A 26110-nucleotide genomic window follows, 5' to 3' on the forward strand; every position below is an offset into this window, starting at 1 on the left:
GGGCTACCCTGGATTTAACATATTCTTTCCATCGTTCAGTGGAAGTGTGATGCCCTTTGGCACGAATATTTTTTTTAAGATTTTATTTACTTATTTGACAGAGAGAGACACAGCAAGAGAGGGAACACAAGCAGGGGGAGTGGGAGAGGGAGAAGCAGGCTTCCCTCTAAGCAAGAAACCCAATGAAGGACTCGATCCCAGCAGCCTGGGATCAGGACCTGAGCCAAAGGCAGCCGCTTAATGACTGAGCCTCCCAGGCACCCAGGCACAAATATTTTACTCATACATCTAAGATAAGTAAGTTACACACTTTTAAATAGCTTTATTGTAATGTATTTCACATAGACTACAATTCACACTTAAGTGTACAATTCTGTGGTTTTTAGTATATCCACAGAGCTGTGCAACCATCACCCACAATCAATTTTAGAATATTTTATCACCCTAAAAGCAACCGTGTACCCAATAGCAGTCACTTCCCATTTCTCATCAACTCTCCACCCCATGCCCACTTTCTGTCTCCATGGATTTGCCTCATTTTGACATCTCATGTAAATGAAATCATAAAACATGTGGTCTTTTGTGAATGGCTTCTTTCATTTAGAAGAATGTTTTTAAAGTTTTTCCATTTGTAGCACTTCATTGCATTAAATGTAGTGTTTCATTGCTTTTTATAACTGAAAAAATATTTCACTGCATCACTATACCACATTGGATTTACCCATCTGTCAGCTAATGGACATTTTAATTGTCTCCACTTTGGGGCTATTATGAATAATACTGCAAGTTCAGGTACAAGTTTCCCATGGACACCTATTTTCATGTCTCCAGGGTATACGCATACGAGTGGAATTTCTGTTCATATGATAACTCTGTGTTTCAGAAAATGACAATCTTTTTACAAAATGTCTGCATCACTTTACATTCCCACCAGCAGTGTATGAGGGTTCCAAGTATACCATATCCTCACCAACATTAGTTATTTTCCATTTTACTATTCCCGTTGCAGTGGATGCGATTCTTTTGAATTGTATTTCTTTAATTTGATCACTGTGCTTTTGATTTGTATTTCCCTAATTACTAATGATGTTGAATACCTTTTCACATGCATATCTTCTTTAGAGTAATGTCTGTTCATATCCTTTGCCTATGTTTTATTGGGCTATCTTTTTATTATTGAAATATAAGATTCTTTACATATTTTGGATATAAGTTCCTTATCAGATATGTGATTTGAAAATACTTTGTTCCACTCTGTGGATGGTCTTTTACTTTTTTAAAAAAAGATTTTATTTATTTATTTGTCAGAGAGAGAGAGTGCACCAGCAGGGAGAGTGGCAGGCAGAGGGAGAAGCAGGCTCCCCATTGAGAAAGGAGTCCACCGCTGGACTCAATCCCAGGACCCCAGGATCACAACACAAGCCGAAGGCAGGTGCTTAACCAGCTGAGCCACTAGGCATCCCTATTTTTTTTTAAGTAGGCTCTACACCCAACGTGGGGCTCAAACTCATGACCCTGAGATCAAGTTGCATGCTTTACCAACTGAGTCAGCTAGGCATCCCTGTCTTTTCACTTTTCTGTCAGACACCTAACAAGACTTTGCCTACCCTAAAGTTATGAAGACATACTTCTGTGTTTCTCAGACCCCTACATTTAAGAGTTTTATAGTTTTATACGATCCATTGAGAATTAATTTTTGTGTGTGATAGAAGGAAAGGATCCAACTTCATTCTTTAGCATGTGGGTATCCAGTGTCCCACCACCACTTGTTAAAATACTCTTCTTTCTCCCATTGGATCATCTTGACAACCTTTTAGGGAATCAACTGACCACAATGTAAGGGGTTACTTTTAGATTCTCAGTTCTATTCCATTGATCTATATACCTATTCTATGCCAGTACCACACTGAATACCATATCTTTGTACCAAGTCTTGAAATAGGGAAATGCAAGTCTTCTAGCTTTGTTCTTTTTAAGATTGCTTTGGATATTGTGAATCCCCTGTATTTCCATATAAATTTTGGCTTGTCACTTTCTAGGAAAAAGCCTGGCAGGATTTTGATAGAGATCGTGTTGAATCTGTAAGTTACACCTTTTTCTAGACGGAACTAGATGCCATGCTCTTTACTTCTTATAACAGAAGGAACATCTGAAGAGTACAAAGAAAACAGTTAAATTTCCCTTTTATAAGTAAAGAAATCAAATAGTTCTTTTTTTTATTTTAAATGATCAGTTTACTGGATAAATTAGCACGAATCAAATTCATTGACTTTGAATCTCATTTTGCCATTTTGTCTTGGGAATAATTTAACTTAATTTATCTAGTATTGGACAAACCATTGCAATTCTCCCTGTACTCCACCTACACAGATATATAATTTCTAGGTAATATTCAGTTGAGATGTTACCATATCTTTCTTTAATTATATAAACTTCATGATTGTTTTAAAATATAGGTTTAAATATTATTCAAACATAGTGAGGCCAACAGACCAAGACATTGTTGCCGTTGAAAAGACAGGTTTTTTCCTCCCTTGCTGCCTGAAGCTTGGGTACCCTCATCGGTAACCATCCAGACCAGAAATTCATGATCAATGGACTACTTCAGCAGAAACAGATGGTCACTGATGCTCTTCACCCTGGAAAGGCAACAGACATTCAGAAAAAAAAACAGCAAAAATGCACAAGACCATACCAGATGTCATCTTTGTATTTGGATTCAGAACCCATTTTGGTGGTGGCAAGACTGCTAGTTTTGGCATGATTTATGACTCTTTGGATTATGCAAAGAATAACAAACCCAAACATAGACTTGCAAGACGTGGCCTATATACGAAAAAAAAAGATGTTGAGAAAACAGCAAAAGGAACCAAGAGCAGAATGAAGAAATTCAGGGAGACTACAAAAGCCAACATTGGTGCTGGCAAAAAGAAGTGAGCTGAAGATCGGACAACAGAAGGCGTAAAGATTCTGCAGTGACTTTATCTGTAGTGATTGTGTACATTTTTCATGAGAGGATTAATAAACTAAGAGCCCCCAAAAAAAGGAAAGAAAAGATGTTACTAGTAGTTTCTAAGAGGAAGGGGCATGCTATGCCATCCAGGGCCATGTGGGAAGCACCATGTCAGTCAAGGGACAAAAAAAGTAATAGGAAAACCTGAGCAAGAGCTATTATTGTGGTTTCCAGGTGAAGGAATGGGCAAGGCAGAGTAGGCAGGATAAGGGTTTAGGATTTGCAAATATAAATTATTTCAGCAAGCTCCAAAATATAGGAGCTGTCTACTACTTCTATATGTTAAGTTACATATTAGAAAGGAGTACTTCATATGGTATATGTCATGCTTGGAACATACAGTTTCAGGACTGTATTAGTTAGGGTTATGTTTGGTACCAGATAGGATTGTCTTTCATATTAGATGGAGTTTGGATTTTGGATTTCTGTTGATGGAGCTTGGCAGGAGTCTCTGTGGAAACCACTTTGTAAGAATGGAGGCTCCCTGAGCAAACACCACTTTCAGTGGTGTTTATATATGTATAACTGTTTAGAAGCTTGAGTACCACAGAGCAGTTTGAATTTAGGTATCAGTTTCAAATATAGGATTGTGCTTATCTTTTAGTTATATATTTTTAAAGTTATTTTTTAAGTTTTTATTTATTTATTTGAGAGGGAGAGAGAAAGAGAGAGAGCTAGAGCACAAGAGCAGGGGGAGGAAGAAGCAGCCTCCCCACTGAGCAGGGAGTTCGATGCAGAGCTCAATCCCAGGATCCCGGGATCATGACCCAAGCTGAAGGCAGACACTTAACCAACTGAACCACCCAGTGCCTCATATTTTTAAAGTTATTGATAAACATAAGTGCAGAGCAGTGTTTATAATGTGCTATCATTTCTGTAGTGAAAGGGAGCCATCGATATTCCATGTATTTGCTTGTAAACATATAAGCAATCTGAGGAATGGCTTGCAAGAAGCTAATAAGATGGGTTTCCTCCAGGGAGGGGCACAGAAGGGCTGAGACAGGAGTGGCAGGGATATGGGGGGTATTGCATTATTCACCCTTTGACAACACGTGAATGTATTTCCTACTCAAAAGAATAACATTTAGGGGCACCTGGGTGGCTCAGTCAGTTAAGCATCTGCCTTCAGCTCAGGTCATGATCCTGGGGTCCTGGGATCGAGTCCCCCATCAAGCTTCCTGCTCACAGGAAGCCTGTTTCTCACTCTCCCACTCTCCTTGTTCATGCGTACACTCTCTCTCTCTCAAATAAATAAATAAAATTTTTTTAAAAACATAAAATAGAAGAAAATAAATAGAAAAAAAAAACCACATAAAATAGAAGAAGGGTGGGTTATTTGTGCCTGGGAAGCCCAGACCCTGAGTGTCTGGCTTCTTAATCAGAATGAGGACTAGATGCAGGAGAACGATAAAAGATGGGCCGAGTGGCTGGCCCTTGGGAGAAGCCAGAGGCTATAGCCTGGCACCTGGTGCCCACTAATGCTGATACACCTGCTGAGAAAACCAGTCTCCCAACCAAATAACAGAGGGCCTAGGTTCTTTGGGGGATATGGAGTGCATCAGAGCAACTTTAATGTTTTGAAAGTTTTGTAGGAGACAGTTCTTAGAAGATGTATATGTAGTATTTTAGGATGAAGCATCTCGATGCTGAACTTAGCTTCCAGTGGTCCATGGGGAAGGAAGTGGGCATATATACAAATAAACACAATCCCACACACACAAACAAGGAGATGGGTGAGGGTCCAAAGAGAGCAGAATGTTAAAAACTGTCATGCAGAATGTTAAAAATTGTTAAATTTAAGTGGATGAAATATAGCTCTTCATTATGTGACTCTTTCAACTCTTCTGTGTGTTTAAAGTATTTCTGAATAAAAAGGTGAGAAAAGAAACATAATGTATTGCAACACTTCTAACAATCTGTGTAAAGGGAAAACAAAACTGAACATGATACAGAGCGTTGTTTATTCCTAGCTAGAAGCCCAGATGAGATTAGAGGTATGCGTTTGTCCCTGACTGGTTGCTTTCTAGATATACCCATTGCACCTGTTGGCCACAATTTGGAGCCTCCGTTGAGGGAGTCCTTTAGTACTAAGTACTTGGATACTTAGGCCAGGCTGAGCCTAAGCAATCAAGAATCTATTTGCATAGTGATAAATGTTGACAGTGGGCAGAGTCTAGTGGGAGGACAGACTAGACAGGATACATCAGGTAAGTACCCAAAGAACACTAAAGGACAGCAGTGAATTTAGGATATGTGGCCAAGACATGAGCCCCATTCTTCAGGACAGCTAGTGATTAAAGATTCCAGATTCCTGCCCCCAGAAGGCTCAGAACTGCTTCTCTTCCTCTCCCTTATTCATGGGGATCCCTCTAGAGGCCAGAGTGTGCCACTGATACATGGGTGGTGAGAAGCTGAATTACTCCTCCTTCTCTTTAGGATAATCTCTCCCACAAAGAAGGGGTGGTTGGTACTACTGGAAGTTATCACTCTGTTCTTGGTGCAGTATGGAATTTCTCACAGTGTTGACTGGGTGGGCAAAACAGAATGGGATTGCCGTATGCAAGAGGAATCCCCAGTGGATGAAGATCCAAATTACTGTGAACTGGCAGACAGGCTGTGAAAGGACACACTTTGGGAGGTGGACACACCATATATGGCCATTGTTGGTGCAAATGAGCCGTGGAAATGCAGACATCTAGAATCTAGAGGGCTTTGGATGGGGCTACACATTCAGGTCATGAGCTGGGGTAGGGGGTCTAAATATGAAATAATATGATTGGGGAAACCACAAAAGTAAGCCAAACATTCTCAGTCCATGGGGCCTGGAACAGAATGGTTCCCATTTGTGCTGCTGACTATATAAACTGTTTTTCAAATGGCCATCAGATCTTTGCATGGCCTTGTGGCCACAGGCCTAAGGCACCTTCTTCTGGTGGGTGCTCAGCAATCCTGAGGGTCCGTTTCCTGGCCCTGTTACCAGGGCAGGACACCATCCTTGGGCAGTAGGTACTGCAAGAGGTGGCAGATGAAGAGGCAGCCTTTGGGAACAGGTCAAGTCAATATCAGAACCAAAGAAATCCCCAGTTAAAAGAAATTGGTCAGGAAAGCCCTGGTAATAATCAAAAGGGTAGAAGCTGAGAGACAGGTAAGAAAAGAATCAGGTGAAGGATAGCAGAGGGAGGTTGTGAGGCTATCAAAATAAAGCTGTAGAGAGGATTTTCTTAGCCATTTATCTGCCACAGATCCCTTTTGACAGTCTCATGAAGCCTATAAGCCACTCTCAGAAAAATGTTCTTAAATACCTAAGGCAAGATACATAGGGCCCCAAAGGGAGCAAACTATGTATAAACATGGTTATTATCAAAATATTTGGGGGGGAGGCAGCTGGGTGGCTCAGTCAGTTAAGTGTCCAGCTCTTGATTTCAGCTCATGTCATGATCTCAGGGTTGTGCACTGGGCATGGAGCCTGCTTAGGATTCTCTCTCTTCTTCTCTCTCTCTTTCTCTTAAAAAATATATATATACATACATATATTTAAAATCTGTGACTAATAAATATATGTTTCTTTATTAATATATTAAATAACAAGTTCGATCAGCAAATCTAATAACCAATATACTTTTTAAAGTATATTGTTTGACAGAGAGGGAGAGAGAGTGAGCGAAAGAGAACAGAAGCAGGGGGGGGGCAGGGGGAGAAGCAGGCTCCCTGATGAGAAGGGAGTCCCAGGTGAGGCTCAATCCTAAGACCCTAGAACCATGACTTGAGCTGAAGGTAGATGCTTAATCAACTGACCCACCCAGGCACCCCACCAATATACTTTTGATATATTGATGGCTGTAATTTGTCTATTAAGTTACAGTTTGTATGACGTGATATGAAAAGATGTCTGACTTCTACTGATGACAAAGTTACAGGTACTCCTAATATTATTGAAATCTGTTGCTTCCATTTATAGTTGATAGAAAAGCTTATTTTCTATACACATTAGTAAAAATAAATATGTATGTTTTCTCCATCCAAGTTCACAGACCTTGTACTTTCTATCCCCAAACTCCACCCTAGAGCACTATTCTAGAGTTATTTTCACAAGGAGCACAAAGCCTAGGCAAAGCCATTTCTTTTCCTTAGCCTCTCCCCATGAAAGGTGGGGCCAGTGTTTCTCCATATTTGCCTAGTGCAAGTATGTAGTTCAACTGGCTTGTGTCAAAGCTGGAAGGCAAAATCCTTCATTTCTTCTAATTCAATGTTTTTCAAATATTTAGACCTATAACCCATAATAAGAAATGCATCTTGCATTGAGACTTAGGACACATACACACAAGTGAAACTAAAATTTCACAAAACAGTACTCTTGCCAACATATTACGTACATATCATATATAGTTTGCTAAGGCTACCAAACAAAATATCACTGACTGCATGGCTTAAACAGCAGAAATTTATTGTCTCTCAGTTTTGGAGGCTGAAAGTCCAAGATCAAAGTATCAGCAGATTTAGTTTCTCCTGAGGGCTCTCCCCTTGGTTTGAGGATGGCTGCCTTCACACTGTGTCCCTATATGACTTTCCTCAGTGCACCTAAACCCTTGATGTCTCTCTGTTCTAATCTCCTCTTCTCATAAGGAAACCAATCAGACTGGATTAGGAAACCACCCTAACCATACAGTCACATTCTGAAGGACTGGGAGTTTAGACAACAAGATATTAAATTTGTGGGGATACAAAATCAGCCTATAACATATAGTAAAGTAAAATCATAACCACACTTACATAAGATCTTATTTATTAATATTTAAATGTAACAAATAAATCCCACCCCAAAATTAATATAGCAGTGTGTGAAGTGTGCTAATTGGTAGGCTTAATGTGACGTGAAATACATGGGCAATGCACTGTGCACAGCTGATGGACTGTCAAGCCTGTCTTTTGATTTTATTAGGTCAGCATTGAAAATTATAGTTCACATTAATAACAGTGACTACAAAAACAATAAACAATATGCTCTTTTTCCTTGACAAATGAATTTTTTTTCATTTTAAAATCTTAGAGTCATCCTTCGAGATAAGTATGAAACCAGCTCATTCTTCAAGCTCAAAATTTAATTAAATTATCAGCAAATGGGTATTTTATCTAACTATACTTCCTTAATGTTTCAATATTTGTAGAAAATAATGAACAAAAGTTTGAGACATATAATGTGAGATATAACAATATCTCCAACTGTATTTGTTCAAACTGTCTTCATTGTAACAGATTCTTCATATTGTAGCTAGGGCAATCACTTTTTTTTTACTTGCTCTAACAATAATGTCTTTTGAATGGTTAAATATCCTGAATGTGTTGAAATCACGCTTCTCCTGTGGTTTCAAATTTAGTTTATTAAGAATGCCAAAAAAAATTAATTAAATACAACAATTTTGTTCCCCAAATCACACTTCTAAAATATTTTCCATGGTACTGGCATAAAAACAGACACATGGACCAGTGGAACAGAGTAGAGAACCCAGATATGGACCCTCAACTCTATGGTCAAATAATCTTCAACAAAACAGGAAAAAATATCCAGTGGAAAAAAGACAGTCTCTTCAATAAATGGTGCTGGGAAAACTGGACAGCTATATGTAGAAGAATGAAACTGAACCATTCTCTTACACCGTACACAAAGATAAACTCGAAATGGATAAAAGACCTCAACGTGAGACAGGAATCCATCAGAATCCTTGAGGAGAACATAGGCAGTAACCTCTTTGATATCAGCCACAGCAACTTCTTTCAAGATATGTCTCCAAAGGCGAAGGAAACAAAAGCGAAAATGAACTTTTGGGACTTCATCAAGATCAAAAGCTTCTTCACAGCAAAAGAAACAGTCAACAAAACAAAGAGGCAACCCACGGAATGGGAGAAGATATTTGCAAATGACAGTACAGACAAAAGGTTGATATCCAGGATCTATAAAGAACTCCTCAAACTCAACACACACAAAACAGACAATCATATTAAAAAATGGGCAGAAGATATGAACAGACACTTCTCCAATGAAGACATACAAGTGGCTACCAGACACATGAAAAAATGTTCATCATCACTAGCCATCAGGGAGATTCAAATCAAAACCACATTGAGATACCACCTTACACCAGTTAGAATGGCCAAAATTAGCAAGACAGGAAACAACGTGTGTTGGAGAGGATGTGGAGAAAGGAGAACCCTCTTACACTGTTGGTGGGAATGCAAACTGGTGCAGCCACTTTGGAGAACAGTGTGGAGATTCCTCAGGAAATTAAAAATAGAGCTTCCCTATGACCCTGCAATTGCACTACTGGGTATTTCCCCCAAAGATACAGATGGAGTGAAAAGAAGGGCCATCTGTACCCCAATGTTTATAGCAGCAATGGCCACAGTCACCAAACGGTGGAAAGAATGAAGATGACCTTCAACAGACAAATGGATAAGGAAAATGTGGTCCATATACACTATGGAGTATTATGCCTCCATCAGAAAGGACGAATACCCAACTTTTGTAGCAACATGGACAGGACTGGAAGAGATTATGCTGAGTGAAATAAGTCAAACAGAGAGAGTCAAGTATCATATGGTTTCACTTATTTGTGGAGCATAACAAATAATATAGAGGACAAGGGTAGATGGAGAGGAGAAGGGAGTTGAGGGAAATTGGAAGGAGAGGTGAACCATGAGAGACTATGGACTCTGAAAAACAACCTGAGGGTTTTGAAGGGGCGGGGGGTGGGAGGTTGGGGGAACCAGGTAGTGGGTATTAGGGAGGGGACAGATTGCATGGAGCACTGGGTGTGGTGAAAAAACAATGAATACTGTTACGCTGAAAATAAATAAAAAATTTAATTAAAAAAATATTTTCCAAATGAAGACCAAATATTGTGAAAATGTCTATGCTACCTAAAGCAATCTACACGTTAATGCAATCCCTATCAAAATACCATTCTTTTTTTTTTTCAAATAAATGGAACAAATAATTTATATGGAACCAGTAAAGACCTCAAATAGCCAGAGGAATGGTGAAAAAGAAAGCCAAAGTTGGTGGCATCACAATTCCAGACTTCAAGCTCTATTACAAAGCTGTCTTCATCAAGACAGTATGGTACTGGCACAAAACAGACACATAGATCAATGCAACAGAATAGAGAGCCCAGAAATGGACCCTCAACTCTATGGTCAACTAATCTTTGACAAAGCAGGAAAGAATGTCCAATGGAAAAAAGACAGTCTCTTCAACAAACGATGTTGGGAAAATTGGACAGCTACATGCAGAAAAATGAAACTGGACCATTTCCTTATACCACACACAAAAATAGGCTCCAAATGGATTAAAGACCTCAATGTTAGAAAGGAATCCATCAAAATCCTTGAGGAGAACACAGGCAGCAACCTCTTTGACATCAGCCACAGCAACTTCTTCCTAGAAACATCGCTGAAGACAAGGGAAGCAAGGGCAAAAAGGAACTATTGGGACTTCATAAAGATCAAAAGCTTTTGCACAGCAAAAGAAACAGTCAACAAAACCAAAAGACAACTGACAGAATGGGAGAAGATATTTGCAAATGACATATCAGATAAAGGGCAAGTATCCAAAATCTATAAAGAACTTATCAAACTCAACACCGAAAGAGCAAATAATCCAATCAAGAAATGGGCAGAGGACATGAAGAGACATTTCTGCAAAGAAGACATCCAGATGGCCAACAGACACATGAAAAAGTGCTCCACATCACTCGGCATCAGGGAAATACAAATCAAAACCACAATGAGATACCACCTCACGCCAGTCACAATGGCTAAAATTAACAAGCCAGGGAATGACAGATGCTGGCGAGGATGTAGAGAAAGCGGAACCCTCCTACACTGTTGGTGGGAATGCAAGCTGGTGCAACCACTCTGGAAAACAGCATGGAGGTTCCTCAAAAAGTGGAAAACAGAGCTACCCTATGACCCAGCAATCGCACTACTGGGTATTTACCCTAAAGATACAAATGTAGTGATCCAAAGGGGCACGTGCACCCAAATGTTTATAACAGCAATGTCCGTCCACAATAGCCAAACTATGGAAAGAACCTAGATGTCCATCAGCAGATGAATGGATAAAGAAGATGTGGTATGTATATACTATGGAATACTATGCAGCCATCAAAAGAAATGAAATCTTGCCATTTGCGATGACGTGGATGGAACAAGAGGGTATTATGCTTAGCGAAATAAGTCAGTCAGAGAAAAACAATTATCATATGATGTCCCTGATATGAGGAAGTTGAGAGTCATCATGGGGGGTTTGGGGGGTAGGAAAGGAATAAATGAAAGAAGATGGGATCAAGAGGGAGACAAAACACAAGAGACTCTTAATCTCACAAAAAAAACTGAGGGTTGCCGGGGGGGAGGGGTGGAGGGAGAGGGTGGTTGAGTTATGGACATTGGGGAAAGTATGTGCTATGGTGAGTGCTGTGAAGTGTGTAAACCTGGCGATTCACAGACCTGTACCCCTGGGTCTAATAATACATTATATGTTAATATAAAATAAAAAATTTAAAAAATTATTTTCCAAATGAGATTGCTTTTCAAATAGAAAAAAATGAAACTCTCATACTTATACTTTTGTACTTGTACTTGTACTTGTGGAGAAGAGTGCTTTTAGGATGTGTTCAAACTTAAAAAACCATCAGCTTAATAGAGACTGATATATATATAGGATGCCATATATGCACCTCCCAGCAACCATGAACCAAAAATCTATAATAGATACACAAAATAAATAAATAAATAAATAAATAGAAAGGAATCCAACCACAGCACTAAAAAAAAAAGTCATCAGATCACAAAGGAAGAGAGTAAGAGAAGAAAGGAACAAAGAAGAACTACAAAACAATGAGAGGAGTTAACAAAATGTCAATAAACACATTCCTATCAATAATTACTTCAGGTTAAAAAAAAAAAAATTGGGGCGCCTGGGTGGCTCAGTGGTTTAAAGCCTCTGCCTTCAGCTCAGGTCATGATCCCGGGGTCCTGGGATCGAGCCCCGCATCGGGCTCTCTGCTCAGCAGGGAGCCTGCTTCCCTTCCTCTCTCTCTGGCTGCCTCTCTGCCTACCTGTGATCTCTGTCTGTCAAATAAATAAATAAAATCTTTAAAAAAAAAAAATACTTCAGGGGCACTGGTGGCTCAGTAGGTTAAGCATCTGCCTTCAGCTCAGGTCATGGTCCCAGGGTCTTGGGATGGAGCCCCCCATCGGGCTCTCTGCTCAGTGGAGAGTCTGCTTCTCCCTCCCCCACCCTGCCTGCTGCTCTGCCTGCTTGTGTTCTCTCTCTGTCTGTTAAATAAATAAATAAAATCTTAAAAATAATAGTAAAATAGCAAAATAATTACTTCAAATATAAATGGTCTAAAAGATCCAATCAAAAAACATAAGGTGGCTGAATAGATTTAAAAAAAAAAAAATACCCAACTATAATATGCTGTCTACAAGACACTCAGTTCAGATCTAAAGACACATACAGACTCAAAGAGAAGGGATGGAAAAAATATTCTACGCAAATGGAAGTGACAAAATGCTGGGGTAGCTAAACTTACATTTGATGAAATGGACTTTAAAACAAAGGCTAGGGGTGCCTGGGTGGCTCAGTGAGTTAAAACCTCTGCCTTCAACTCAGGTCATTGTCTCAGGGTCCTGGGATCAAGCCCCACATCAGGCTCTCTGCTCAGCAGGGAGCCTGCTTCCTCCCCTCTCTCTCTGCCTGCCTCTCTGCCTGCCTCTCTGCCTGCCTCTCTGCCTACTTGTGATCTCTGTCTGTCAAATAAATAAATAAAATCTTAAAAAATTAAAAAAAAAAAAAGCCTAACAATAGACAAAGCAGGGCATTACATAATGGTAAAGAAATCAATCCAATAAGAATACATAACAATTGTAGGGGCGCCTGGGTGGCTCAGTGAGTTAAAGCCTCTGCCTTCGGCTCAGGTCATGATCTCAGGGTCCTGGGATCGAGCCCCGCATCGGGCTCTCTGCTCAGCAGGGAGCCTGCTTCCTCCTCTCTCTCTGCCTGCCTCTCTGCCTACTTGCAATCTCTGTCTGTCAAATAAATAAAATATTTTAAAAAAAAGAATACATAACAATTGTAAATATCTATGCACCCAAATAGGAGCACCTAAATATATAAAGCATCTATGAACAGACATAAAGGGAGAATTTGACAATAATACAATAATAATCAGAGACTTCAACCCTTTACTTATATCAATGGATATATCATCCAGGCTGATATAGAATAGACCAGATTGAATAGACCAGATTGATTTAACAGATACATACAGAATATTCCATCCAAAAAAACCCCCAAAAAACCCAGCAGAACACACATTCTTTTCAAGCATACACGGAGTATTCTCCAGGATAGGCTAACATCACATGTTAGCCACAGAACCAGTCAATAAAAAGATTGAAATCATATCAAGCATCTTTGTGACCAGAACAGATTCAAACTAGAATCAGTTGCAAGAAGAAAACCTGAAAAAGACCACAAACACATAGAGGCTAAACAACATGCTATTAAACAACCAATAGGTCAGTGAAGAAGTCAAGGAGGAAATAAAATAATACCTAGACAAATGAAAATGGAAACACATGGTTCAAAATCTTTGGAATGCAGCAAAAGCAATTCTAAGAGGGAAATTTGTAGTGACATAAGCCTACTTCAAGAAATGGCAAAAATCTAAACTCACACCTAAAAGAACTAGAAAAAGAAGAACAAAAAACACTGAAAGTTAACAGAAGAAAATATTTAAAATCAGAATGGAAATAAATTAAACAGAGACTTTAAAAAAAAGAAAGAATGAAAGGTCACTAAAATTAAGAAATGGTTCTTTAAAATACAAACAAAATTGGTAAGCTGTTAGAAAGATTCATCAGAGAGAAGGAGAACTGAAATGAATGACATCAGTATGGAAGAGGAGAAGTTACAACTAGCAACACAGAAATACAGTTTTATCAGATACTACTAAGAAAAATTATATGTCAACAAACTGGACAACCTAGAAGAAATGGATATCTTCCTAGAAGCACATAAACTTCCAAGATTGAGTCAGGAAGAAATAGAAAAACTGAACCAACAGATTACTACTGACAAAATTGAATCAGTAATCAAAAAATTCCCAGTGAACAAAAGTTCAGGGCCAGATGGCTTCACAGCTGAATTCTACTAAAATTTAAAGAATACTTAATACCTAGCCTTCTCCAACTATTCCATAAAATAGAAAAGGAAGGAAAACTTCCAAATTAATTCTAGGAGGCCAGCATTACCTTGATACCAAAATGAGACAAAGATACTACCAAAACAAACAAAAAATTAAAACAAACAAAAAAACCCACAAAAACTACAAGCCAATATCCCTGATGAACTCAGAGGTAAAAATCCTCAACAAAGTATTAGCAAACCAAATTCAACAATATATTTTAAAGAAATCATCCACCACAGTAAAGTGGGATCTATTCCAGAGATGCAAGGATGGTTCGGTTTCAGCAAATCAAAGAACATGAGACACCTCATTAACCAAATGAAGGATAGAAATCATATAATCATCTCAATAGATGCAGAAAAAACATTTGACAAAGTTCAACATCTGTTCATGAAAAAAAAACTCTCAACAAATTGCATTTGTGGGGGACATACCTCAGTATAATAAAGACCATATATAACAAACCCACAGTTAACATCAGTGAAAAATTGGAAGGTTCCTTCAAAGGTCAGGAATAAGACAAGGATGTCCACTCTCATCATTTTTATTTAACAGAGTACTGGAAGTCCTAGCCATAGCCGTAAGACAAGAAAAAGAAATAATACATCCAATTTGGTAAGGAAGAAATAAAACTATCACTACTTGCATTTGACATGCTAGTATAGGTAGAAAACCCTAAAGACTACACCAAAAAATTATTAGAACTAATAAATGAATTCAGTAAAGTTGTAGGATACAAAATTAACCTATAGAAATCAGTTGAATTTCTATATCCTAATAACAAAGTTGCAGAAAGGGAAATTAAGAAAAAATTCCCTATAAGCCAAATTGTAGAAGAAGACGGTAACAGAGTTAGTAGGACTCTAGGCTTACCTCAACCCATGAATATAAACTACATAACTATGAAATCATTCTAAATACCCTAGAAATCAACCTGAAGCCTGACAGAACAAACTCCCAAACTAAAGGGAGAGGACAGGCCAGATTGAAGAAGGTAGAAAGTATAGAGGAGAAATAGGTCCTGACTGCTGAGGAGGGAAGGGAGCTGTAGTCACGGAAAATGACGAGCGGTGATGGGGAGAAAGAAGAGCACATAGGGGAATTCACAAGGAAAATGTTTCCTATAGCTATTGGCTTGGAAAGCAAGAGGGGTTGAATTTTGTGAGTTCTTGCTATCAGTGAGACTTAAAGCCCGGAGTTTTAAAGGTTAGTGGACTTGGGTGGGATAAAGCCCTGAGGGCAATGTGGTGCTCTTAAAGAGAAGGAAGGAAACAAACTAGGGGGCTTACAGCATGGAAACTGATCTGAAGAGCACCTAGGGCACACAGTAGGGCAATTATTCACTCTTCTTGGAGCATATCCCTGAAAGGCAGTATATAGCAATATAGACCTACCTAAAGAAGCAAGAAAAATCTCAAATAACCAAACTTTATACCTAAAGGAGCTAGAAAATGAACAATAAATGAAGCCTAAAGGCAATAGAAGGAAGAAAATAATAAAGATTAAAGTAGAGAGTACCTGGGTGGTTCAGTTGGTTAAATATCTGCCTTCGGCTCAGGTCATGATCCTAAAATCATGGGATTGAACCTGGGATTGAACCCCCGAATCAGACTCCCAGATCAGCAGGGAGTCTGCTTCTCCCACTCCCTCTGTGCCTTCCCTCTGATAGTGCTTCCTCTCTCTCTCACTCTCTCTCGAAATAAATAAATAAAATATTTTTTAAAAAAAGATTAAAGCAGGGAAAAATATGACATAGAAACTAAAAAAAAAAAAAAAAAATAGAACACATCGATGAAACCAGGTGCTGGTTCTTTGAAAAAATTAGTAAAGTTGATAAACCTCTAGTCAAAATTATCAAAAATTTTTAAAAAAGACCAAATAAGGGGCACCTGGGTGGCTCAGTAGGTTAAGCCTCTGCCTTCGGCTCAGGTCATGATCTCGGGGTCCTGGGATCGAGCCCCGCATCGGGCTCTCTGTTCAGCAGGGAGCCTGCCTCCCCGCCTCTCTCTGCCTGCCTCTATGTCTATTTGTGATCTCTCTCTCCTTGTCAAATAAATAAATAAAATCTTTAAAAAAAAAAACAAATAAAATCACAAATGAGAGAAGAGAAATGACAATCAATACCACTGAAATAGGGGTACTTTGGTGGCTCAGTTGTTAGGCATCTGCCTTTAGCTCAAGTTGTGACCCCAGGGTTCTGGGATCGAGCCCCACATTGAGCTCCCTGTTCAGCAGGAGGCCTGCTTCTCCCTCTCCCACTCCCTCTGCTTGTGTTCCCTCTCTGGCTGTCTCTCTCTGTCAAATAAATAAATAAAATCTTTTTAAAAAAAAACACAGAAATAAAAACGATTATAAAAGAATACTATGAAAAACCATAAGTCAACAAATTGGACAACCTAGAAGAAATGGGTAAATTTCTAGAAGCATATAATCTCCCAAAACTGAAACAGAAAGAAATAGAAAATTTGAATAGACCAATAACCAGCAAAGAAATTGAATCAGTAATCAAAAAAATCCCAACAAGGAAAGACCAGGACTAGTTGGCTTCACAGCTGAATTCTACCAAACATTTAAAGAAGAGTTAACACCTGTTATTCTCAAATGATACCAAAAAATAGAAAAGTAAGGAAAACTGCCAAATTCATTCTATGAGGCCAGCATTGCCCTGATACCAAACCAAACAGACACCAAAAAAAGAGAACTACAAGCCAATACCCTTGATGAACACAGATGCAAATGTCCTCAACAAAATTCTAGCAAACTAAATCCAACAATACACTAAAATTAAAAAAATTTTTTAAAAACTATTCACCACAATCAAGTGGGACTTATTCCAGGGTTGCAAGGGTGGTTCAATCTTTGCAAAGCAATCAGCATGATACATCACATTAATGAAAGAATAAGAACTATATTGTCATTTTATAGATGCAGATAAAGCATTTTACAAAGCACATTAATTCTTGATTTTAAAAAACTCAACATTGTAGGTTTAGAGGGAATATATCTCAATATAATAAAGGCCATATATGAAAAACCCACAGCTAATATCATCCTAAATGGGGAAAAACTGAGAGCTTTTCCCCTACAGTCAGGAACAGAACAGGGATAGCCACTCTTACCACCTACTCAACTAGTACTGGAGGTCCGAGCAACAGCAGTGAGACAACAAAAAGAAATCAAAGGCATCCAAATCAGGAAGGAAGATGTAAAACCTTCACTATTTGCAGATAACATGATACTCTATGTTAAAAAAAAAAAACAAACCTGGAAAACTCGCCAAAAAACTGCTAGAATTGATCAACGAATTCAGTAAATAAACAGGATACAAAGTCAATGTAAGAAATCTGTCACATTTCTATATACTAATAATGAAGTAGAAGAAAGAGAATTAAGGAATCGATCCCATTTACAATTGCAACAAAAATAATAAGATACCTAGGAATAAACCTAATCAAGGATGTGAAAGACCTGTCCTCTGAAACTATAAAGCACTGATGAAAGAAATTGAAATGACACAAAAATGGAAAGACACTCCATGCTCATGGATTGGGAGAACAAATATTGTTAATATGTCTATGTTGCCCAGAGAAATCTACATATTCAATGCAATCCCTATCAAATACCAACAGCACTTTTCACAGAACTAGAACAAACAATCCTAAAATTATATAGAACCACAAAAGACCCCACAGAGCCAAAGCAATCTTGAAAAAGCAAACCAAAGCCAGAGGTATCACAATTCCAGACTTCAAGTTAAATTATAAAACTGTAATAATCAAAGCAGTATGGCACTGACATAAAAATAGTCATATAGATCAATAGAGCATAACAGAAAGCCAAGAAATGAACCCATAATATATGGTCAATTAATTTTTGACAAAGCAGGAAAAAATATCCAATGGGAAAAGACTGTCTCTTTAAAAAAGAGACAGTTTCTTACAACATACACAAAAGTAAACTCAAAATGGATTAAAGACCTAAATGGGAGACGTGAAAACATAAAAATCCTAGAGGAGAACAAAGGCGGTAACTTCTTCGACATTGGTCATAGCAACTTCTTTCTAGATAAGTCTCCTGAAGCAAGGGAAAGAAAAGCAAAATAAACTATTAGGACTACATTAAAATAAGAATCTTCTGCACAGTGAAGGAAACAACCAACAAAACTAAAAAGCAAGCTACAAAATGGAAGAAGATAGTTGCAAATGACATATCCAATAGTTAGTACCCAAAATATACTAAAAACATACAACTCAACACTCAAAAAACAAATAATCCAATTAAAAATGGGCAGAAGATATGAAGAGACGTTTCTCCAAAGACATCCTGATGGCCAACAGACATGCAAAAAGACACATATCATCAGGAAAATGCAGACCAAAACCACAATGAGATATCACCTCACATCTGTCAGAATGGCTGAAATTAAAAACACAAGAAACAACAAGTGTTGATGAGGATGTGGAAAAAAAGGAACCCTCATGCACTGTTGGTGGGAATGCAAACTGGTGCAGCCACCATGGAAGACAGTGTGGAGGTTCCTCAAAAAGTTAAAAAAAGAACTACCTTGTGATCCAGTAATTGAACTACTAGGTATTCATCCAAAGAATACAAAAACACTAATTCAAAGGGATACATGCACCCCTATGTTTATTGCAGCATAATTTATGATAGTCAGATAATAGGAGCAACCTAAGTGTCCAGTGATAGATGAATGGGTAAAGAAGATGTGGTTTTTATATACAATGGAATATGATTCAGCCATCAAAGAGAATGAAATCTTGCCATTTACAAGGACATGGATAGTGCTAGAGTATATTATGCTAAGTGAAATAAGACAGTCAAGAGAAAGATAAATATCATATGGTTTCATTCATATGTGGAATTTAGGAAACAAAACAAATGAACAAAGTGGGGGGAAAGAGAGAAACAAACGAAACATATGCTCTTACCTATAGAGAAGAAACAACAACATTGAATAATATATAGAACTGTTGAATCGTTATATTGTATACCTGAAACAACATAGCACTGTATGTTAACTACACTGGAATTAAAATGTTTATAAATGTCATGATTTTAAGGGGTGCCTGGGTGGCTCAGTTGGTTAAACGACTGCCTTCAGCTCAGGTCATGATCCTGGAATCCCGGGATCGAGTCCCGCATCAGGTTGCCTGCTCACCAGGGAGTCTGCTTCTCCCTCTGACCCTCTCCCTTCTCATGCTCTCTCTCTCTCGTTCTCTCTGTCTCAAATAAATAAATAAAATCTTTTTTTTTTTTAAAGGCTCAGCTGTGACTGAGTGATTTGGACCAGTTTTTAAAGAAAAAAAAGTCATGATTTAAAAAGCAAATAATGAGATACACTGGAATACTAAAAAGCAGGACTGCCCACTCTGGAGCCATCTGAGGACTCTTTGCAAGGATGCTAGACCCCAGAGAGTGAAGCCTCCAGAGGTGACCTTTATGGTAAGGGCTCTCTCTTCCCAAAGCAGAGAGTTTTTCTCAAGGTCAGCTTCCTGGAAAAAGAGGCTCAAGAACAGAGGTCTTTGAGCTGGATGGCTCAACCAAGCATGAGAGAAAGGCAGGTGATTTTGAGATATGTGGATCAAGAAGGAAAAAAGGGCCCAGACAGGTCTAGCAAGCCACCTGAGCTTTTCCCTATTCCAGATCCAAGAGAGGCTACAGAGTCTCCAAGTCTGCTTGTGACCTGCCTTCTTCCTGAAGGGGCTGTACTCCAACTAATGGCTTAGCTGACCAAAGATATGGTCAGTAGAAGTAGCTAGGCAGTGAGGAACTCCAGGGGATTTGCCAAACAAAGCTTTGTAGAAGGGGCAGGGAGCAGGCCTGGAGCAAGCACCCAGGGAGAGTGCCCACTGGACTTTTATATGGCCCATGGGTTCTGCGTGGCAGGGGGAAAGGAAGGAAGGAAATATGTCCAGGAATGGGATCACCTCCCAACTGTTCAGAGGACCTGAGGTTACAAGGCTACCAAGAGTCAAAAGGGGCCAGACTGAGCATCTCAAAAGGCCCGCGGAGTCTGCAGAGGCCTCAGGGCCAGGGAGTAGGTATGAAATCAAGCTCTGCTGCCTATAGGCCAGGCTGTGCCCTGTTGCTGCCTGACTTCCCACTCACTTTGTGCTGACATTCAGCATGGTGGTAGCCCAGCCTCTTCCTTTCTTTGTGGAGATGCCCCAGTTCCAATGGCTTCTGTTCCTCTCTGGTTTCTCCAGTTGGCCCCATGGCTCTCTTCCTCAGAAGCAACTCTGCTTTCACCCTCATACTCAATCTACCCTGATTCCTCCAGGGAACTGACCTGTTACATTTGCCCCGTGTCAGCCTGTATGGCAGCTCTGCCAACATGGGTTACCAAGACAGGAATTCCTGCTGTGACCTGCTAGCATAAAGACAGGAAGTATCTGGTCCAGTATCAGATAGCTGACTAGAAGCAGAGTCAGGATCCAAATCAGATCCCTAACTCCCAGGAATTAATCAGACAGGTAGCCTGGCACGTAGAACAACAGCCTACCAAAGATGCCCACCATCTGTCTAACCCCTAGAACCTTACATGGCAAAAGAGTTTGCAGAGGTAATCAAGGGTAGAAACCCTGAGATGGGGGAGATTATCCTGCATTATCCTGGTGGGCCCAGTTTAATCACAGGAGTCTTTTAAAGGAGAGAACCTCTCCTGGTTTGCTCAGAGAGATGAGATGGAAGGAGAAGAGATTCGAAGCATGAGAGGGACCCAAATTGTATTGCTGGCTTTAAAGATGGAGGAAGGGGCCCAGGTCCAAGAAATGTGGGCTCTCAGCAGGAAAAAAAGACCCTGGTCCTATAAGCACAGGGAACTGAATTCTGCCAACAACCCAAATGAGAAAAGAAATTGATTCTCCCTAGAGCTTCCAGAAGAGAAAGCAGCCTGCCTGACACCAGGTGAAATTCACATTGGGTAGATGACCTGTGGAACACTAAGATGATAAATGTGGGTTCTTTCAGTTTGTGGTAATTTGTAATAACAGCAATAGAAAACTAATTCAGATACATACTGAAAAGCGCAGAGAGCCCAAAGAAGAGCCTAAGGAACAGAGTCCAGAAAGGATGGGAGCCCAGACATCTCTGGCATCCTGTGTACCAGAACCTTAAAGGGCTCCCATGAGATGCCTGGGCTCCATTCTCAATCTCTGAATGTCTCCTCAACACAAGTTTCCAGTTTGTGGGAGAGAATTCTCTCTTCCAGCAGGGCCCACACCGATCCTAGAGGTCAGGGGACATGGCCATGTGATGGTCATCACTACACGTGGGGTTGCGGAGATGAGTCTTTCCTAAAAGAAAGGACTATGGATCAGCCAAAACACCAGTTGCTCATTGCAGTGTTCATTCACATTCTTCTATAAAAAGTGTTTGAACAATATTTCTTCACTGGGATTTCTATGGCCACACAAGCCCGGGAGGAAAGATATTGTCATAATAACCATTACCAAAAAAAAAAACAAAAATAAAAATAGAAAATAACCGTTACCACTTGTTAGTTCTGTGACTCTGCCTTTACCCCTCTGCAGGGAAGTTTTATTGTATTTACACAATGCTCTCCAAGGGTGGTGATGGATCTATTTCATTGGGCTCTGCATAACCAGCCTCTGTGAAGTGCCTGTCACTCAGTCTGTTGGTGGAATGAGTGGCCCATTCTTCCCATCTGTTCCATGGGATGTGTGCCATTGTCTTCGCCTCTGGCTGCCAGGGTGATCTCTCTTGTCCTTCTTGACACCATAGACAGTAACCTAGCCTCTCATATGGGTACACTCACAGCTCTGCTCCTGGCAGCCACTGCCAGATCTCAAGGTTGGGGGCCAGGACCCAACATTTGTTACCAAGGAAACTGTTCACAGCTGTATTAGTGGCTCTTTGACATCTCAACTTCCCACAGAGGCTGCAATTAAAAAACTTTCTGCCTTTTGTATTTCTCTCCATCCTTTGCATGAATTCTGTGCAAACACCACCCATTGCCTACTGAAACACTAATCTTCCCTTCTTTCCTAAAAATACTATCTTCAATTTTCAGCTAGACACACTACTGTCAAGGAAAACACCTGCTGTCCCCAGACTCCCTTGCAACACCATCTACTACTGTGTTCCAGCCACTAGATATTGGTGGAATAGTCTGGTGCAGCTTCCAGTAAGTGTCTTTAACTGGAAAGGATGGGGTTTACTTTGTTCCTTACTCCTGGCTAAAATACAGGTGTAATGCTGTGGTATAGTAAATAATTTGTGTGGTCTTTGTGCTGGGTTTCTGGCATCAGGGTTCAAAAACACTTGGGATGTCCTGAAAGATTAAGGTGATTTGGTTATGTTAATAAGGTGACCCCTGGTGGGCCTTTAGACAGTTTAAAGCTATCTAAAGGATGAGGGCAGAGGGCAGGGACTTTCAGCTCTGGGGAGGAAAAGGGACTGGAGAACAAATTCAATCATGTAGCCAATGATTTAATTGATCATGCTTATGTAATGAAATACCAATAAAGATTCTGCACATCAAAGTTCAGAGGAGCTTCCTGGTTGGTGAACACAATGATGTGCTGGAAGGCTGATGCACCCTAATTTTATGAGGAGAGGCTGTGGAAGGTCTGCCCTTCCTCTCAGATTTCCCCCTTGTGTATCATTTATAATGAAACAGTAGCTGTAACTATAGCATTTTCCTGAGTTTTGTGAGTCATTCTAGTGAATTCTTAAACAAATTCATGGGAACCCCTGAATTTCTAGCCACTCAGTCAGAAGCTCAGGTGGCCTGGGGGACCCCTAAGCCTTGTGGCTGACATTGGAAGTGAGGGCAGCCTGTGGTGGACTCTGCCCTCAACGTGTGAGCCCTGCACTAACTGCGTGTTTAGTGTCACAGCTGAATTGCAGTCCACTTAACATTAGACCAGTTGGTGTGGAAACAGAATTGTAGATGTCTAGAGCCGGTGCTGCCAACCTGGATCATGAAGTGGCAGAACAGGAGATAGGAATCTGGATCATTATAGATGGTGCAGCCACTGTATCCACTCTGCACTGCCTACCTTCAGACTTCGCACTTCACCTTAACAGCTTTTGGCAGCCATAGTGAGACTCACTCAAGTTAATGTGCATTTATCAACAAGTTTGTGAATGGCTGTAAAGAAGATGGGTTCACTCTGGGTCATGAAGAGTGGGGCTATAGATGAATACCCACAAGGCTCCTGATCAGTTCTAGAGCCACAGCTGGTTGCTCTGGCTTTCTAAGAGGTATTTGCCCATCTCCCACCAACTACCTGGTGAATTGGCCCCTACATGTTTCTGCTTCTATGGGTTTCCCTTGACAACCAGGTGTCCTCAGGAACTCCATGCTGCTCTTTTCTGTTTATGGTTTCAGCCTATTTCTGTCTTGCTTTTGTCATGGCTTTCATGAAGCTCAGGCTTTTCAGCTTCTGCTCTTTCTTTTCTTCTCTACATTTCAAATTCTACTTCAGATTCTGGAGAGAATTGAGAAGGTTGGGTAATTACATTCCTAGTTTAGAAAGAACATTTCTTCAAGACAGCCTGTAGAATAAATGCTCTAGGGTGACATGCCACCCTATTCTGGGTATGTTAGTTGGCTATTGCTGCATAACAAATCACCACAAACTTAGCAGCTTGAAACAACACACATTTATTATTTCATAGTTTCTGTGGGTCAGGAGTCCAGGTGTATCTTAGCAAATCTCCTGCTTGGAGTCTCATAAGGTGACAATTAAGGTATCAGCTGGACTAGGTTCTCATCTGGAAACGTGACTAAGGAATAATCAACTTCCAAGTTCACCCAGTTGTTGGCAGAATTTATTTTCTTGGTGTGTAGGACCAAGGAATCCAAACTCTTGCAGGTATTTTATGGAAGCCACACTCAAATCTGAGAAGTTGTTTGCAGTTCCTACAGGCCACCTACAGTTCCTTGCCATGTCACATGGCTGCTTCACTGGGCCATGTAGGAGCCTCTAGAGCAAGTCTGACAGCAAGACAGCCTCAAAGAACATAACATGGTCAAGGAAATGACATCTCATCACATTTGCCATTTTCTATTACTTAGAACAAATCACAAATCCTGCTCACATTCAAGGGAAAGGATTTAAACAAGGGAATAAACACCAGGAGAAGGGTCAGGAGGGGTCATCCTAAGGTCTATCCACCACGCCTAACATAGGTGTATTTGGGGTAGGGACAGTGACACAGAATGTGGTGCCAGGAGGAAATAAATGCCGAGAGTGGCCTGAGTAATAAACAGATGAAGGTTATAAAAACAATGGATGAGAATGCAAACTGGTAGAGCCATTCTGGAAAACAGTATGGAGGGTCCTCAACGAGTTAAAAATACAGCTACCCTATGACCCAGCAATTACACTACTGGGTATTTACCCCAAAGATACAAATGTAGTGATCCGAAGGGGCATGTGAACTGGAATGTTTATAGCAGCAATGTCCAAAATAGCCAAACAATGGAAAGAGCCCAGATGTCCATCAACAGATGGATAAAGAAGATGTGGTATGTATATACACACACAGATACATACACAATGGAATATTACGCAGCCATCACAAAAGGAAATCTTGCCGTTTACAATAACATGGATGGAACTAGAGGGTATTATGCTAAGCAAAATAAGTCATTCAGAGAAAGACAATTATATGGTCTCACTGACATGCAGAATTTAAGAAACAAGGCAGAGGGTCATAGGGGGAGAGAGGAAAAAAATGAAACAAGACAAAACCAGAGAAGGAGACAAACCATAAGAGACCCTTAATCATAAGAAACAACCTGAGGGTTTCTGGTGGGGAACAGGAATGGGGATGGGGTGGCTGGTAATGGACACTGGGGAGGGTGTGTGCTGTGGTGAGTGCTGGGTGTTGTGTAAGACTGATGTGCTTGTGACTATACTCAGCAAACATTTATTGAATCCTTCCTGTTGACTGGAAATATAAAGATTAGTAATTTCTCTCTCTGCCTACCCCAGGAGGAATACAGAGTAGACACACTAGTGCTATATTAGAAGTACTGAAGAAGTTCCAGGAAGTATCCAGTGTAGGGAGAGGGGAGGAGAGGAATTCAAGGAAGGCTTATAGGAGAAGATAAATAATTTTCTTTCCAGGTAGGTATTGTAGAATTGGCAGAACTCTACCAGATGATCGCTCAAGATTGGGGCCTTATAGAAGGCACTTCAGCCTTGAGCAAACCCCTGGAAGTCAAGCTGTGTGGAGGATTGGTGGAAACTACTGTTGAGAGAGTACCCTATGTTTGAGGAGGAGGGACCAAATTACTAAGACCTCAAATACTGGATTTAAAGATTTATTCTGAAGTTATTGGGACATCATGGATGGGAAGAATGGACTCAGATTAATGTTTTAGAAAAAGAACTCTGACCTGTACCCCTGGGGATAAAAATACATTATATGTTTATTAAAATAAAAAAATTAAAAAAAAAGAAAAGAAAAGAAAAAGAACTCTGTGGAGGACAGACTGGGAATAGGAAGAGATTCAGGTGGGGGCACTTGATTATAGCACTACTATAATCCAGGCAAGAAATAGTGAAAGCTTGAGCCAAGGCAATGGAAGCCATTGGAAAGGGGGTACAGAGGTACATATAGTGACATTGGGAGATGGAAAAGTGAAAAATAACAATAAAACCAAAGGCCTCTGGAGAGGATGGTGATGTTATTCATCAAACACAGAAATCAGAAGGAGTTCATAGATTAGGCAAATCAGGAAAGGTGTTCAATCTGTTGCCTTTCAGAGTATTGTAAGACTATTTGTGGAACTGCAGGTGTAAAACTCAGAGGAACTCATTATGTAGACAAGATTCTTGAGTCATTA

General features: G+C 39.9%; 1 pseudogene across 1 annotated transcript; it reads left to right on the top strand.

Annotated features, from left to right (window-relative positions):
• The first annotated feature begins 2570 nt into the window (after nt 1-2570).
• Nucleotides 2571-2937, top strand: LOC308339779 (small ribosomal subunit protein eS24-like; annotated as a pseudogene). The gene has a single exon. The product of its transcript is annotated as a small ribosomal subunit protein eS24-like (transcript).
• Nucleotides 2938-26110: the final 23173 nt, after the last annotated feature.

The sequence above is a fragment of the Martes martes genome (genome assembly GCF_963455335.1).
Source record: "Martes martes genome assembly, chromosome: 3".
NCBI lineage: Eukaryota > Metazoa > Chordata > Mammalia > Carnivora > Mustelidae > Martes > Martes martes.